The sequence below is a fragment of the Protopterus annectens genome, chromosome 7.part0 (genome assembly GCF_019279795.1).
Source record: "Protopterus annectens isolate FY-2018-M chromosome 7.part0, PAN1.0, whole genome shotgun sequence".
Lineage (NCBI taxonomy): Eukaryota > Metazoa > Chordata > Ceratodontiformes > Protopteridae > Protopterus > Protopterus annectens.
This window is the reverse complement of record NC_056739.1, coordinates 1,920,582,632-1,920,598,261: the sequence shown is the minus strand read 5'-3', so window position 1 is coordinate 1,920,598,261 and position 15,630 is coordinate 1,920,582,632.

The following is a 15,630-nucleotide window of genomic DNA, read 5'->3' as shown; positions in this document are numbered from 1 at the left end:
GAAGCAGTTCACAAGGAATTAATATGTAAGCAGGCACTTGGATATATAGGTCCCCTCCTTGTCTGTGCAGCGTTTTCCATAAGTCCTAATATTACTTTTGATTTAAAATGCCCCAAAGAATGTGATCTAGTTTGATATGGTCCAGAGGACCTGGACATAGTGTCACTGGAGTGCACCTCAGAAGCCATTGTTAAAATTCCTATACTGTATTCATATAAAAATAGAATGAAAACATTTTTTTAGGGAGCCATTGTGTATGCTCATGCAATGTTACCTGAGGTAAAATGGTCTTGGAATCCTTCTCTTCCAGATGAATCTTCTCACAATATTCACTAGGTAACTGGTGTTAATGTTTTTGTTTTACAGAGGTATTAAGCTATTTTTATATGCTGCACCTAATACAGTTTTGTGCATTTATGTCTGATTTGTATTTTTATGCTTTTAATTATTTTTGTTATGTTTTATTCACTGGGTTTCAGTAGTTGTATTGCAATTAAGGCTTGACCGAAAGTGAGTCCTAGTGGTCCAGCTCACCTGCCTGAAAGTTAAATCTGTTAAATGGTTTCATGGTCATTGGGAGTCCAGTTTTGTTCATTGGGAATTCATTGTAGTGATGTAGATTGTAGAGAGTTAAATGAATTTAAGGGAGATTAGTCAGTAACTCAGCAAGTTTCTCTCTCACACACACACACACACACACACACACACACACACACACACACACACACACACACACACACACACACACACACACACACACACACACCTTTGCCACTGGTAGATTAGAAGACTGTGGGTTCTATTAAAGCACCAGTTATTTGGATTCATTTATTTTCAAGGGAATGTCCAAATAAGTCATCCTGCCACTGTACTCTTCCTTTATCATACCCATTATTGAATACAGTGTCCCTTTGGTATGTATAAACTGAAGCATTTTGCCTCAACTAGAAAGGCCCCAAATATACCTTACCAAGAAAATTAAAGGCCTTAAATCTTTTAACTATCCCTTTAAAATTGAGGCACAAACTTTGAAGTGTGTCTGCTTAAAGGTAATTATGGCTAGGTCTCATATGGACCTGATAATTGCTTGCCTAGTATTGCTCCTTTGTTTCCTTTTTCCCATGCTCCTATACCACTGAAAGGTGGTGAACTACTCTTAGCCAGTGTAGCTAGAGGTTTCCATAGTCTTGTTTCAGTAGCACTCTGAGAATGAATATAAGCTCTGTCTGTCAAGAGTGATGGAAATTTTAATTAGGAGCCTTGGAGGGGGTTTCTTGTCAAAACTGCAACAGCTGATGTTGACAGTCTACACACTATTCAAAAATTAAACTAAAACCTCACAAAAAAGAAAAATATATATATAAAACTCACTGTTACTCTCTTAAAGCACTTTTGCAGGGGGTAGCTTTATTCCTCCTGAACCACCCTCTACCCCTGCTACTTCTTTATACTGACTGAGCTTGGAATACCATAGAGTAGATGAACAGTCCAAGATGCCATAATTATGGGCTTCATTTGGGCCTCATTTACAGCTAAAGTTATGGTCTGCAGAATTTTAACATGTAATCCTTTGGGTGGGATATTGTTCCAGGCAAGGAAATGTGTGAATAACCACCGATTATATCAGGTAGAGTTACAGTTGAGGTGGTCCACTGGGAGGATCTCAAAAGTGTCCATGACAGGCATGCTCCAGACAGATATATGGCATTGAAAATACATTGAAAACACAGGGCTGGTCTTAAGCCAACTGGACCAATTTTGCCCAATAGTACCCTGCTCTCTGAGGTAGTACTGCACCAATGTCTAGCTTAAGGAATAAGTGACCAAGACATCCCTCTTATTGTGTTATTATTTATTTATTTTTTTTTAGTAAAATATACTCCAGCCACAGTGACCAGTTTGAAGTAGCAGTGGCTATAGCACCTGGCAAACAGCACAATGCACACTTTTGAGTTTCAAAGCTTTCTGCTTAGTTCCATCCACGATCTATACAATGGAACACATTAATGGCCTCAGAGGTCTATTTAGTGGTAGGTGGAACTGAGCAGAAAACTCAAACTTTTATTGATGGCAGATAAAGACCACAACAGCACCAGGAGACAGCAGGCACCAGCTCCACTAAGATCTGTGGTGGACTTTGTAAGAGAATACTGTAATCAGGGTGTAGCTCATATTGAGTATAGCAGATAATTGTATATATTTCTTTAGACACTAATAGGCAATGAGATAAGCATACCTCTGAAGTGCCTCTCATTATGAAAACATTCCTTGTTTTTACTTTTTAAAAAAAGTTGAGAAGAACTCTAATTGTCTTGCTAAGAAGCAGAATCTGGGCATCAGGCTAACTTATCAATAAAAGTTTAAGTGTATATCTGTAGTGTCCAACTAAAAAGAACTTGCAGATATAGCAGTGGATGTATGCTGAAATGCTGAGAACAGAAATTAAACATAACATTACTTTCCCTTTGCTTCAACTTTTTTTAAGAAAATTAGTATTTTTGACAAAGCTAAATTCCCATGGCCATTTCTGTGAGCCAAGTTAACGTGGTTGGTTATGGTGTATTTTTAATATAGCTAAAGTAAATTATTGTGGTCATTTATTTTAATTTATTTTATTATAATGAGACATCAAAAATGTAAACAAAGTCCCTGTAATTGCTAGGTATGGTGGTGTCTATCAATGAAAGTGATTGACCATGGTCTGCTATTCTCTGCCATTGTTAAACAGTCATTACTCTGGTTTTGTGGGACTAATGTGTATTTGTGTGAAACAAGCTGAAGTACTTAACTGCATTTGGCTACAGTGTACTTCTATGACACAAAGATTAAATAAATTGCTATATTAGTAGTTATGCTTTATTACAATCAGACACCTGAGGTGTATTCAGTCAACAAAGTAACTATAGCTGCTGGTCATAGGTGAGTTGTCCATGGATGAAAATGACTGATTATGCTGTTGTTTGATTAAACAGACATTAATCTGGTTTTACAGAACTGGTTTGTGTTTTTGAAAATCAAGTTGGAATCATTTTGCTTTGGCATTTTTTTAAATCATAGCCAGACATCTGAGGTACATGTACAGCGTTAATAAACTAGTAGTTCATTGGTACAGAGACCATCTGTGCATAAAAGTGACATAAATCTGTCATTTTATTACATTTATACAGTCACTGAACTGGCTTTATAAGTACAGTGTCTCACCATGCATTCCATTTGAAAATCGCAGTGAAAATTAACTATTTATCTGGCTTATGCATGTATGTGAATGGGGCTGGGGTTGCAGTGTATCCAAGAGTAACTAGTTTACCATAATTTCTTTCAGTTTCCATCACAGTCAAACACTAGTGCTATTCACAATAAGTCATTGTGTTTGACAGTCTGGGCAGGTTGTGCACACCAGCAACTGATTATGGCAACAGTGCTGCAGTGAGTAACATTGCCATCTCACAAAATTTGGTTCTCTGTTAAGTTCCTGGCAATGCTCCCTATTGTGTACAGTCTGCATCTTCTTTTTGTCTCTGTCTGAATTTTATCTAGATGATCTGGTCTCCTCCACAACACAAAAGTATGCCTTACATGAACTGGCATTTCTCCAATTTTCCTGTATCAAGTGTGCAGTGGGCATGTGGACACACACATATTGGCCTCACTTGTCAGGGGCAGCGTCAGATTTTGTGTGTGTGTGTGTGTGTGTGTGTGTGTGTGTGTGTGTGTGTGTGTGTGTGTGTGTGTGTGTGTGTGTGTGTGTGTAAACAATGGAAAAATAATATCACTAATTTTATTTGTGGTCATACACAACACCTGGGGGTAATGTACATACCTGCTGTCAGTCATATGTACACTGCATCATGACTACTTACCCTTATTCCCAAAAGACCCCCACAAGAGAAAGGGCCTTTCACAGCAGCTGTCTCCTACTCAGGTTCAGGATATCCTGCCAGTTCTGCAGGAATTTGGGGATATGCTTACTGGTATGCTAGGCTATATATATATATATATATATATATATATGTATATATAATTAACCATCTGTACACAAGATCCCATCTTCCTATTATATACATCCCCTGCAAGGTGCCTGAGTGAGTTAAGCAGACTCTGAGACAGGAAATACAGGAGATGAAGAATCTGTGAGTAATCCAGGAGCACAGTAGTCTACTTCTATTTTAATATGTTTTATGACAAAATCTAAACTAAGAAATCAATGTATCCTTTTTATTTTAATACACACTAGTAGCATATATTCCTTATCTATAATCTATTGTAAGTCTGGGAGGCTAGAGGGTGGAGAGGGACTCCAACAAAATTATCCTGATTGGACCACATATTTGCTAAGGCCAGCCCTGGAAAAGGGGTCACAATATTTTGTAGCACACATGTTCTGTCTTTAAGGATCACTTTGAAATGCATAAGCCACCAATGGGAATAAAGTTAGGTACTGAGAAGGGCAGTTCTGCAATATGAGCAGACAGATGCACTGCTTGACATCCAGTACTAGCCTCAGAGAATGAGCTGATAGGGATCTCACCCTGGTCAGGGGAATGAATGAGTCTTGCCCTTGCCCAGTAGGAGGAATGAATGGATTGATTGGGGGCAAGCAGAGCAGTCTCTGGGGTGGGTATTGCAAATGCTAAAAAAAAAAAAGAAAAGAAGCACCTGACTTTCTAAAAGTTCCAGGAGCAATAGGGATCCCTTTTCCTTCTGCATTTCATTCTACTTAATTTACTTAATTCATTTATGCCTACCAGCACTTGTTCAATGAGGTGAGATATTTCTGAGTTGTTGTCATGATAGATAATAATTGCCTCGAGCTGCAACTCAAACTACAAATAATTGTGACTCTTTTAAACTCAAACAAGTAAAGCATTTTTGTCTTACTTGTACAACTTAAAGCTTCTTTTCATATCCAGATCCCTTAATATTTCGTGCCACAATTAAGCTATATTGGAACAACAGTGCAGTGTGTAGTCTGCTTTTGATATACTGTAGGCACAATTTACTCAAGGCAGACAACACAAGTAGCACTGCAAGCATGAAATAGAATACTGCACAAGCATTACATTACATCTGAATAAGTTAATAGCAGAAAGGAGATGATAAGTCTGTCTAGTCTGACCTTTTAAAGGTCTTAACATTCTACCTCCCCTATATACCTACCTTCCCCTAGCCTTTTTCTACCAGTTACATGCCCTCTTGAATGATTCTGTGGATTCCGTCTCTACCACCACTTCTGATAATCTATTCATGGGACCACAACCATCTGTTATAAAACTTTTGAAGATCCACGATAGTACTTAGTCCCTACAGTCTGCTACATGTACCCCTCTACCCTCCCCCATTGCCTTCCTGTTCAGAATAACAGTTCTCATCTCCATGGTCTGGTGCACCAATAGCATGCCACTCTGGTTTAAGATAAGAAAAGCTTTAGCTTCTCTAATCTCAGGTCATATTCCACCCCATCCCATGTTTTTTTTCTGGTAATTTCCCCCGGATTCTTCCCTAAGCCTAATGTCCATTTCTTTACATGGTCTTTAGAACAGTATACATAGAACTCAGTGTGTGTGTGGTCTGACCAACATTATGTACAAAGTAGCATTACTTCTCTACTTCTGGAGTCCCTCTTAATAAGGACACACCCCACACATCCAGTTTGCTGCTGTCACTGCCCTGGTAGACCAATCCAAGTTTGATCAATGGTTTACCATCAAAATGGGGAAATGGAGTTCATTGAAAACAGGTTGGTTGAACGTGTGTTCTACCAATGCCCGTGATGTCAAATTGAAAATATACAACTACATATTAGCAAAATGAGTACACATTTGTTAATATGCAGTCGATGTGTTGTTGAATTGAATCACTGTACAGTGCGGATTGGGAAATGTTCCCTTTTCCTCACTCTAGTATAATCTTGCAGTTTATATATAAGATGCAGGGAGTGTGGGGAGTGCAGGGGGGCTTGCCTCCATTGCAAAAACATTACTGGTAACACAGATTTTCAACATTGGAACTTCTGGTGTTCAAATGATGATTCCATTTTTACCATTTCTGACATATTGGTAATTCAGTATGACCAAATTCAGATAAAAAAGTAAATCATTTTGTGGAAAAATGTTTTGATTTTACACATTTTGATAGCAAACTGTGGTCAACACTTCCTGGATCCCTTTTCTGCTCTGATGCCATCAGTTATCCTCCCTACAACTGATACTTCACGCCAAAGTTGTTTTGTGGTTTAAATGTATTGCGTTACATTGCTTTACACTGAACCTCAACCTTACTATCCACTTGTCCAGCCTTTTCAAGTCCTTTTTCAGACTCTTCCTCATCCCCTACTTCTACAGCTATCTTTGAGTCACCATCAAAGAGTTTGATCTTGTTATCTATTCCCTCAGATATGTCTGAGATTAACACAGTGAAGAGGACTGGAGCAGGCAAAGACCCCTGCTGGATTCCACTATATCCACTTTTCTGATTCCTGACATTATATCGCTCACCACAACACTTCATCTTACCAATCAACAATGTAACAACCCAGTTTTTGAGTTGTATTCTTACTCCCCTCACCCCCAGTTTTCCTATCAGCCTTCTGTGTTGGATGAGTCAAAGACCTTGCTAAAGTATAGTTAAGCTGCATCTACTTGTACTCCCTAGACAAAATTCACCTGTGCACCTGTCATAAGACTGGATCAAGTCTGACAGACATTTCCTCCTGGCCATGAACTCATGTTGGTTGTTGTCCTAGAGACTGCTGTCCTCTAGAAATGCTGCCAAACTTCCCTAAATGATTCTTTCTATGGCTTTCCCTGACACTTTAGTTAATAGGACTATAATTCACTAGCTTTTTTCCTTCTTTGTATCACATGTACAAACATACCACCATTTTCCTCTGGCACTTCTGCACTACACATTGGTTAACTGAAGATTTCTGTCTGTGAGTTTGCCAACACACTGGCCATTTTTCTAAGGACTCTGTGAAACAGCCCATGTGGTCCTTGTGCTTTACACTCCCTAAGGTAACCCATTTCCCACTGAACATCTTCCTCCTTTATCTTGTTGTCTGCCCACTTTTCTCCCCACGCTGCCCTGTCATCCTTCCAGCATAGCACCCTACCCTTAATTTACTTTATGAATACAGAATGATTTTCCTCCTAGCTTTACTCAGCCAGTCATTTGTGCCCATCTCTTCCTTTTTTGCCTAAACAACTTTCCAGCTTAAGTCCTCTGCTGCCCTTACCACCTCTGTTGTCATTTTGTTAGTCACATTGTATTATGCATTGTCCAGTACCCCAGCCCCTCATTTCTACCTCTTGTAGGTACTATCTTTTCCCTATTTATTATCAAGCTACGTTTGCCTTCTTTGGCTTCTCTTTATATATCTTCTTCACACCCTTATCTATAGCCAGGTAAACATCTATAGCCAGGTATACATCTATAGCCAGGTATACTTTACCCTTGGCCCATCCTCATAGTCTGTTTAATCCCTTGATTTTTTTCCTAACCTTCTAACTCCTCATTGAACCCATACCCCAGCTCAGCATAATACATGCTCTTAAAATCCCACACTATCATCTTTACCTTTTTGTTCTCACCCTTCCTCTCTACTCTAAATTCAAATGGTTATGATCACCGTTGGCTAATGGTGCCTTAACCTGGATTTACATGACTCCTTCTGCATTTGTTAAGACGACATGCAGAAGCTTATCCTTTCTGATGCAATTCTGCATTAGACAGCTCAGCCTCTCATGAGCCAAAATGTCAGTAAGGAGAGTGGACCTCTCTGTGCTGCAGCCATACCTTTCAGCCTCTAAGAGCAAGATATCTGGACAAAGCCTAAAGTAATGGGGCAAAAGCCCAAAATCAGGAACAATTTTTAAATACTGCTCTTATAAACTTAGAAAGTTGTTAGAAAAATAAGTTTTGAATTAATATGGATTATTCCTATATGCATTTTTGGATTATTTAAAGTCTGAAACGCTAATGTATGTCATTATTTATTGACTTCAATCCTCAGTGATGTACTAGAAAACCACAAATTTTGTCAGAAACAGACCAAAAACAGGAGTAAAAAATCTAGACATTCTTCAAAGATCTGGACAGTTGAGAGGTATGGCTACAGATTGGAACCCCCCCCCCAGCCTTCTGCAGGCAGAGTCAGATTCCTAATAAGAATTACCTTCTTCCTCCTAGCCCACTCCTTTTCTCTACTCCAGTCCCTCAACTTTCTCTATCGTATCTGGCAGATAACATACATTATCAGTCCACCACTCCCCCCATTTCCTCTACTCTAACTGCCTGAGCAATTTAACTAGACTCTAACTATGGTTTCATCCTTGCCCCATTCATTGTTTGATATTCGTCCTCCTCCTTGACATCCCACCTGCAGATTTCCACTCCATTCAAACATCTCCCTTCTAGCAGTCTTTGAAGTCCCAGAGAAGGACTGCATTCAACACTGACTTGCTTTCCATCCAAGAAAAGGAAGAGAAAATAAGCTTATGTGCATATGCATGTCAGTGACTTCACTGATAATCATATGATAATATAAGTCTTTTCTCACTATTCGGTACTGAAGTGGCTACCACTTTTTCTCTACTATCTTCATTAAAATGCTGACTGGAGAGAGAACTAGAGAGAGACTCTTAATAATAAGATGGCAGCCCTCAACTCCTTGCTTGTCTAGTCTAGCCTGACAGATGGACAAGTAGTGCTCAAGGGAGAACTCTTTGTCTTCGAAGAAAGATGTCAAGAATGTGCCTGTCAAAGAGAACAGCTTAGCTTTTTTACATTTTAACATAGGCCTGGAGATCTATAATTTTACTGCGGCTACTGCATGCCTTTTTCATGCAGTACTTTGAACTCTTTACTGGTCAAGTTCCAATCAGTTGGAGTAGCTAGATGCTCACTGGGTGGAAGTGAGGTAGTTTGCTGTGGTGGGCATTCCCAGGGAGTGCAAAAAGTTTTATACTGCTGGGCTGATGGTAATCGTCATTGCATGTAGATGTGGAGTAGTGTTTCCTTTCATAGCAATACAGACATTTAAGGCCTTGACTGTATCTGTGCCCAAAAGTAAGATGGTGTGATTCAGAAAGAAATAAGACACTTTATTCTGAGAACTAAGAAGTCAGTGTTATGGTAATGAAGTGCTCTCTGCTGAGCAGGTGAGCTTTTCCCGAAGTTGTCTAGTTTGCCAGAGAAGTGATGGCAGGATGTTAGCAATATATCCTCATTACTGAGGGAATACAATGAGCAAAACATGTGCAGTACTTGTTGTCAGTTTTAAGCTGTCATTCTTCACTTTTCTGTAACTGCATATACACTATGGGGATGCCTAAGTAATGCATATTAGCCTTAATAGAGTAAGAATGAGTGGTCTCCATACTTAGTGGTCTTAGAGTGGTGGGAAATGCTGTCTTTTTGCCTACTCAAATCAACACTCAAGACACTGAGCAGGAAAACGTGATGTAAACTGAAACCAGACTTACTGATAGTTTGCAGAACTGGGCACAGCTGTGACTCAAAAGGGGAGGAGCTCTCCTAACTTCCAATCAGCTCTTTCACTGTTCTTTTAGGTAAATGCTGAGGAAGCTAAGTGCCCATCAGATGAGCTAGGCAACAGACTGCTGTAACCAAGTTTGAGCAAACAGTTAAGTGTGACTATGTTTCGTTGCTTATATACTAAATTCGAGATATCTCAGAACTCCTCTTACTTCAAGGAAAACTGATGTTGGAGTTAGTGCATGTAAGTAGCAGGGGTGTTAGGAGTGCAGCTGACCACAGTTTGGAATGTGGGAGACAAAGTTAGTAAAATTCTTTTTTTTCCCCATCTCCCCCTATTTCTCTGTGTCTTAAGTTGGTATAACTGGTTTTACATCCTGTGTGTTATCTGACTATCTCAAGGATTACTTGCATAAAATTAGACCCTCTTAGCCTACATATCATTGCTGGAGCCTCCCTGTGTCCTGACAGAGTGCTCTTCAAACTATCTGGAGATATACAGAGCTAAGAATATTTTTCTGGCACTTCAGAGTTGTGTACTGTTAGTTGTTGCTTGACTAATTTTTAAATCATTGCTGGCTGACTTCAGAGTTGTGCACTGTTTTTTTGCTTCACTGTATAGTTTTTCAGATCTCTGCTGAAGGTGTTGTTTTTCCGCTATCCACCCTCCCTATTCCTGTCTTGTTTAAATTTGGAGGCTTTTGCAGTTGCCCGCCCCTAGGGTTACCATCTGTCCCACTTTGTGAGGGACAGTCCCTCTTTGGGCAGTTGCGTCCTGACAAAAAAATTGTAAAAATGGCAAATGTCCTGAGATTGTAGGACAAAATGATTTCCTATATTTTATGTAATAGTTGCATAAAACAGTTATTCTGTATCTAAAATACCTAAATGTCACAAGAAACAGAATAAGCAATTAAAATGCTACAAGAATAAGTTTTTATTTAGGCAAAAAAGTTAAGTTCTAACCTTTGTACTGACCGTGGGTATGTGTTGGCCTGTAAAATCTGATTTTGTACCAAAAATGTCCCACTTTGGCCATTTGAAAAGGTGGCAACCCTACCTGCCCCCACTGTAGATTTGATCTGGGACCCTCCCCCCAGTCCTTCTCTTACCTCATTCTACCTAATAGACTCCTTCTGCACTTGTTTTTTAGTCATTTTTAATTTAATTGCATTTTTAAACTGTTTGGTCTAACATTGCTACATACTCAAGTGTGCTAGCTTGCACTGCATTTGAATTGTTTTTACTGCTGTTTTAGCTACTTTTCTGTATAAAAAAAATCTAAGCCTGTTTCCTAACTTTCCTGTAACTAGTGCAGTCCAGATTTGCTGTATCCAGAACTGTATGTAAGCTTCTGAGCCCCCCAAGCTTTTTGTGTTGGAGGGAAGTCTTCTAGCTTATCAGTGGGAGTGGTAAGCAATAGGTAACCTATCTACCACATAAGGAGTGGTTCTGACCCAGAAATTGTAGTTATTGTCCGTTTGGGCAGTTTTTCCATCTCTTTTCAACTTTCTGATTTAAAAGCTCGCATCTGCACTTGTTTCCCCCTTTCCTGTAACTAGTTTAGCCCAGATACAGATTCTTAGTTTTAGCACTTGAATTTGTTTATTTGTGATCAGCCCTTGTTCAGAACTTGTTGTAAGCACTAAATAAGCTAATAATTACTACAGCACTCAGCCTTCCTCATTACCTAGAGGAAAGCAGTTCTGGTACTTACTTTCCTCACTTGCTTAGAGAAAAACAGCTCTTGTACTCACTTTCCTCACTTATCTAGAGGAAAATAGTTTTTTATTCAGGCATGTCCAAGGGTCAGCTCCCAGTGTTCTCTCCTGTCTATCTGATGAATCTGGGCATCTTGGGGCAATGTAGAAATTGCCTCATGTACACAGACAACTCTCTCCTCCTACCACCCAACACTACAACCTGTGAGAGATGCACTTATCTAGCCAAACTGGAGGTAAAGCTGTCTCCAGCCAAGATTGAACTTGACAGTGAAGAGGAGAAGGTAAACACTTGCACCACACCACACTCATCACATAGTCTCACTAAATCTACACCATCAAAATTCACACATAGAAACACAAAATCATTTGCGGAGGCTCTCAATAATAATCTGCTCAAGCAACAGAGACCTCCAAAGCAGAAATGCAAGCAACCTCTAACCCCCAACACAACCCAAATGACACATAGCCCGCAGACTCAGTGTGCCACTCAACCACAGCCAATAAGGCAAAACAACGTACCCAACACACTAGTCATAGGTGACTCTATAGTCAGGCACACTGATGTCCCACTCACCAGGCTAAACAAGGAGAAGGTTACTGTCAGCTGCCTGTCTGGTGCCAGGATCCACCACATAACCCACGCACTCAGGTCGCTCCACAACAAGTACAAATATGACTCTGTCATTGTCCATGTTGGTGTGAATGACCTGAGATGTACCTCCCTGGACTACATGAAAAGAGACATGGAAGAGCTCTCCAATCTTGTAGCCCAGGCAGGTATGATCCTAGCCCTGAGTAGCATTCTGCCATCACCCAGAATGATACCACAGTACAAGGACAAAATGATTGACTTCAACAATTGGCTAAGCTTCTGGTGTCATTCTAAAGGGATTCAGTATCTGTCTGCCTGGGATGACATGGTCGACAGACCACGATGCTTTGCCACCCCCTGGGATTCCAGATACTGGCTAAAGTTCTTGTCGCCCATATAGTGCCTTTTTTAGGTAAGGTTCAAATGACAAATTCACCACCGTAACAGGAACAAGCAAGCAAAAATTGAGGGTGATTCTACTCAATGCTAGAAATCAAAATCTCAAAATGCACTCACTCGAGGCACTCCATAAAATGGAGAACATTGATATCTGTGCAGTGACTGAGACCTGGTTCAAGGCTGCAGAGAACACTCCTGCACTACCAGGCGATAACTCATACCACACTTCTCGGCCATGTAACCTGGACTGGAACACCAAAGGTGGATGTGTGTCCATATTCATTAAGGATATCCACACCTCCAGGCTAGTTGCTCAGCATAATGCATCCGAGGTTATCCAAGTGCAACTAACTCTGGGCAAAACTGCAATCCAAATTGTAGCTTACTACAGATCCCCCACCATGCCCCAGGATTCCCACTCCTCTTTTCTTGTTGTACAGGAAAATATTAGAGTTCAACCAAACACCCTAATAATGGACGATGTCAACTACCCCATCATTAACTGGGAAAACTACTGATGTACCAACTCCTTCACTAAATGCTTTTTGGAATTCATAAACTCTAATGCCCTGGATCAACTTATCCTCACCCCCACCAGGGGCAACAATATCCTAGATCTAGTCATTACCAACATTAGTGACCGGTGTTCCACACCTGAAGTCAACGCCTCATTGGTCCGATCCGACCATAAGCTAATCACCCTAGATATCCACATCCTGCCCCCACCCCCGTTAAGGAAACCATGGTAAAAAATTTCTCCAAAGCCAACTTCATGCTTCTGTAAGACAGAAGTGGTGAACTTCATGACATCCATGCAGATGGACAATACAGTTACAACTACTGAATCCTACACAATTGCATTTTATAAGCACTTACACGAGTGCGTGGATCGTGCTATCCCAAACAGAACCAAGATGCTATCCTCCAAAAAAAGGAAGCCAATCTGGTGGTCCCCTGCCATAAACAAACTGTACAACAGAAGGAAGAAACTTTTGCAAAAGAGAGTAAAATCTCATGAGTGGAGGAGCTCCCTTGTCAGCCTCAGTAAGAAGCTGCGATCCCTGATAAAATCCTCCAAAGCTAGTTACGAAAACAAAATCATCACTGATTCTAAAGACAACCACAAAGCATTATATAGCTATGTCAAGAATCTCAATGGCAACACTCAGATCTGCTCTGAGTTACAGCACAATGGCACTAAATATGCAGACCCAACTGATATTGCCAACATCCTGGCAGATAGGTTCAATGCCAACTTTACCCCCCTCTCACCCTCTAAAGGGTCCGTCTCTACACCGGAAGAATGCAATGTTCCTGTAATCATGGGTGCACAGGTAAAAACCACACTCTCCAAAACCAAGAACACAGCATCCAAGGGACCAGACAACATCCCAGGCTGCATTCTACATGAACTACAGAACGAACTGGCACCCCACCTAATTACCATGTTCAATCATAGCCTCACCTCAGCTTTCTGCCCGCTGAATGGCACACAGCAACGGTTATCCCACTCCACAAGGGGGGAGCCACCACTGACCCTGGGAACTACTGCCCCATTAGCCTGACGAACCTGGTCTGCAAGGCCATGGAATGTATCATCATGGAACTTATAAACAAAGACATTGGTAATCTCCAAACTCTGGACCCCACCCAGTTCGGGTTTGTCAAAGGCAGATCATGTCTCCTAAACCTGATAGATTTCTTTGAAGCAGTCACCAAAGCCGTAGACGAGGGTAAAGTGGTTCACACAGCCTATCTATATCTTGCCAAGGCTTTCGACACCATCCCCCACTCTGGAATTATAGATAAACTCAATAAACTAGGTATAAATCCCTATGTCACAAGATGGGTTGCCAACTGGCTTACTGACAGAACCCACACTGTGAAAGTAGCAGACTCCAAATCTGACTCCAGACCAGTGACAAATGGAGTACCACAGGGTTCAGTCCTGGGTCCTCTCCTGTTTAGTATCTACATATCTGAAGTACAGGCCAACACAGAAGGTCTTTGGCTAATGAAGTTCGCAGATGACTGCAAACTAGGAGCCATAATCGAAACTCCTAACAATGTGGACATCCTACAAAAGGGTCTCACTGAGACAGATGCCTGGTGTCAAAGCCATGTCCTCAAGCTCAATGCCAAAAAGTGCATTGTCATCCCCTTTGGTAAAAACTCTATACCCATTAACTACAACATAGGCGGTAGTATATTTAACACTGAAAGTGTGATAAGAGACCTTGGAACACAGGTGGACAGTAGTCTCTCCTTTGATAATCACATCACCACAGTAATCAGGAAATCCTTCTACATGGCACACCTCATCACAAAAGGTTTCTCACCCAGAAAAAAAGAGGTCATTGTTGCCCTCTACTCATCACTCATTAGGCCCATTATAGAGTACAACGCCCCTTTTGGTATGTACCTCACAAGACATCTACAACAACTGGAAAGGCCACAGAAATACCTCACAAAGAGGATTACCAGCCTCAAACAGATGCCCTACGCAGACCGTCTCAAAAAACTCCAGCTTTACTCCGTCACATATTGACTACTCAGAGGTGATCTCTGCCTAACATACAAAGCTATGTCAAACCCAGAGCTGTTGGGCATGCTCCACTTAAAGAAATCCCAATCCCTCCAAGCTACATGCTCTAGGGAACTAAACCTTGTCACCACAATAAACAGAACATGCCAGAGGGATAGATTCCTGTCCCAGAGACTTACCATACTCTGGAACAAACTACCTATCTATGTCAAACAAAGCTCTTCATTAGCACTCTTCAAGAAAAATCTTGATGAATAGATGGGAAATAGAAATTTCACCCCGGGGATCACTTCTGTGGCTCTGCTCGACAGTGGCACAGGAAAATAATTTTCTTGTCTGACAAAAGCCAGGGTACCTTTTTGGCTGGGCTTGTATAGGCCCTAGGGCCGATAGCTTAGTACCTACCTATGAACCTATAAAGTGTGTTTGAGGTGGAAGCCACACTTTACTATTTGCACTCCTAACTGCTGCTGCATGATCTACCATGTACCCATTTCTCAGACTATGGTATCAACAATCAGACTGTCAATACAGATATCTCAAGCAAGAAGCAAAAGCTTTATCTGTTAAAGAGGTTGAACTTGAGCCAGTTACAGTCATAAAAAGGGTCTGGGCACCACAAAATAAGTAAAGCATGTGGCTGGGAATTATGTTACTTGTTAGCTTAATACTAATATTTTAATTTAATTTAATTACAATGTAAGTAAACTGTTTATTAAGGACATTTTTCAGTCATGACCAGTGCAAAAACAAATAAATACCCAAGTATATATTTTTATATAGATATCAACATACGCACGGGTTCCATTGGTTTAATGGCACATTCATTTTGTTAAGTGCATTTCTATATCAAAATGCACTTCTGTCAGCAAAAC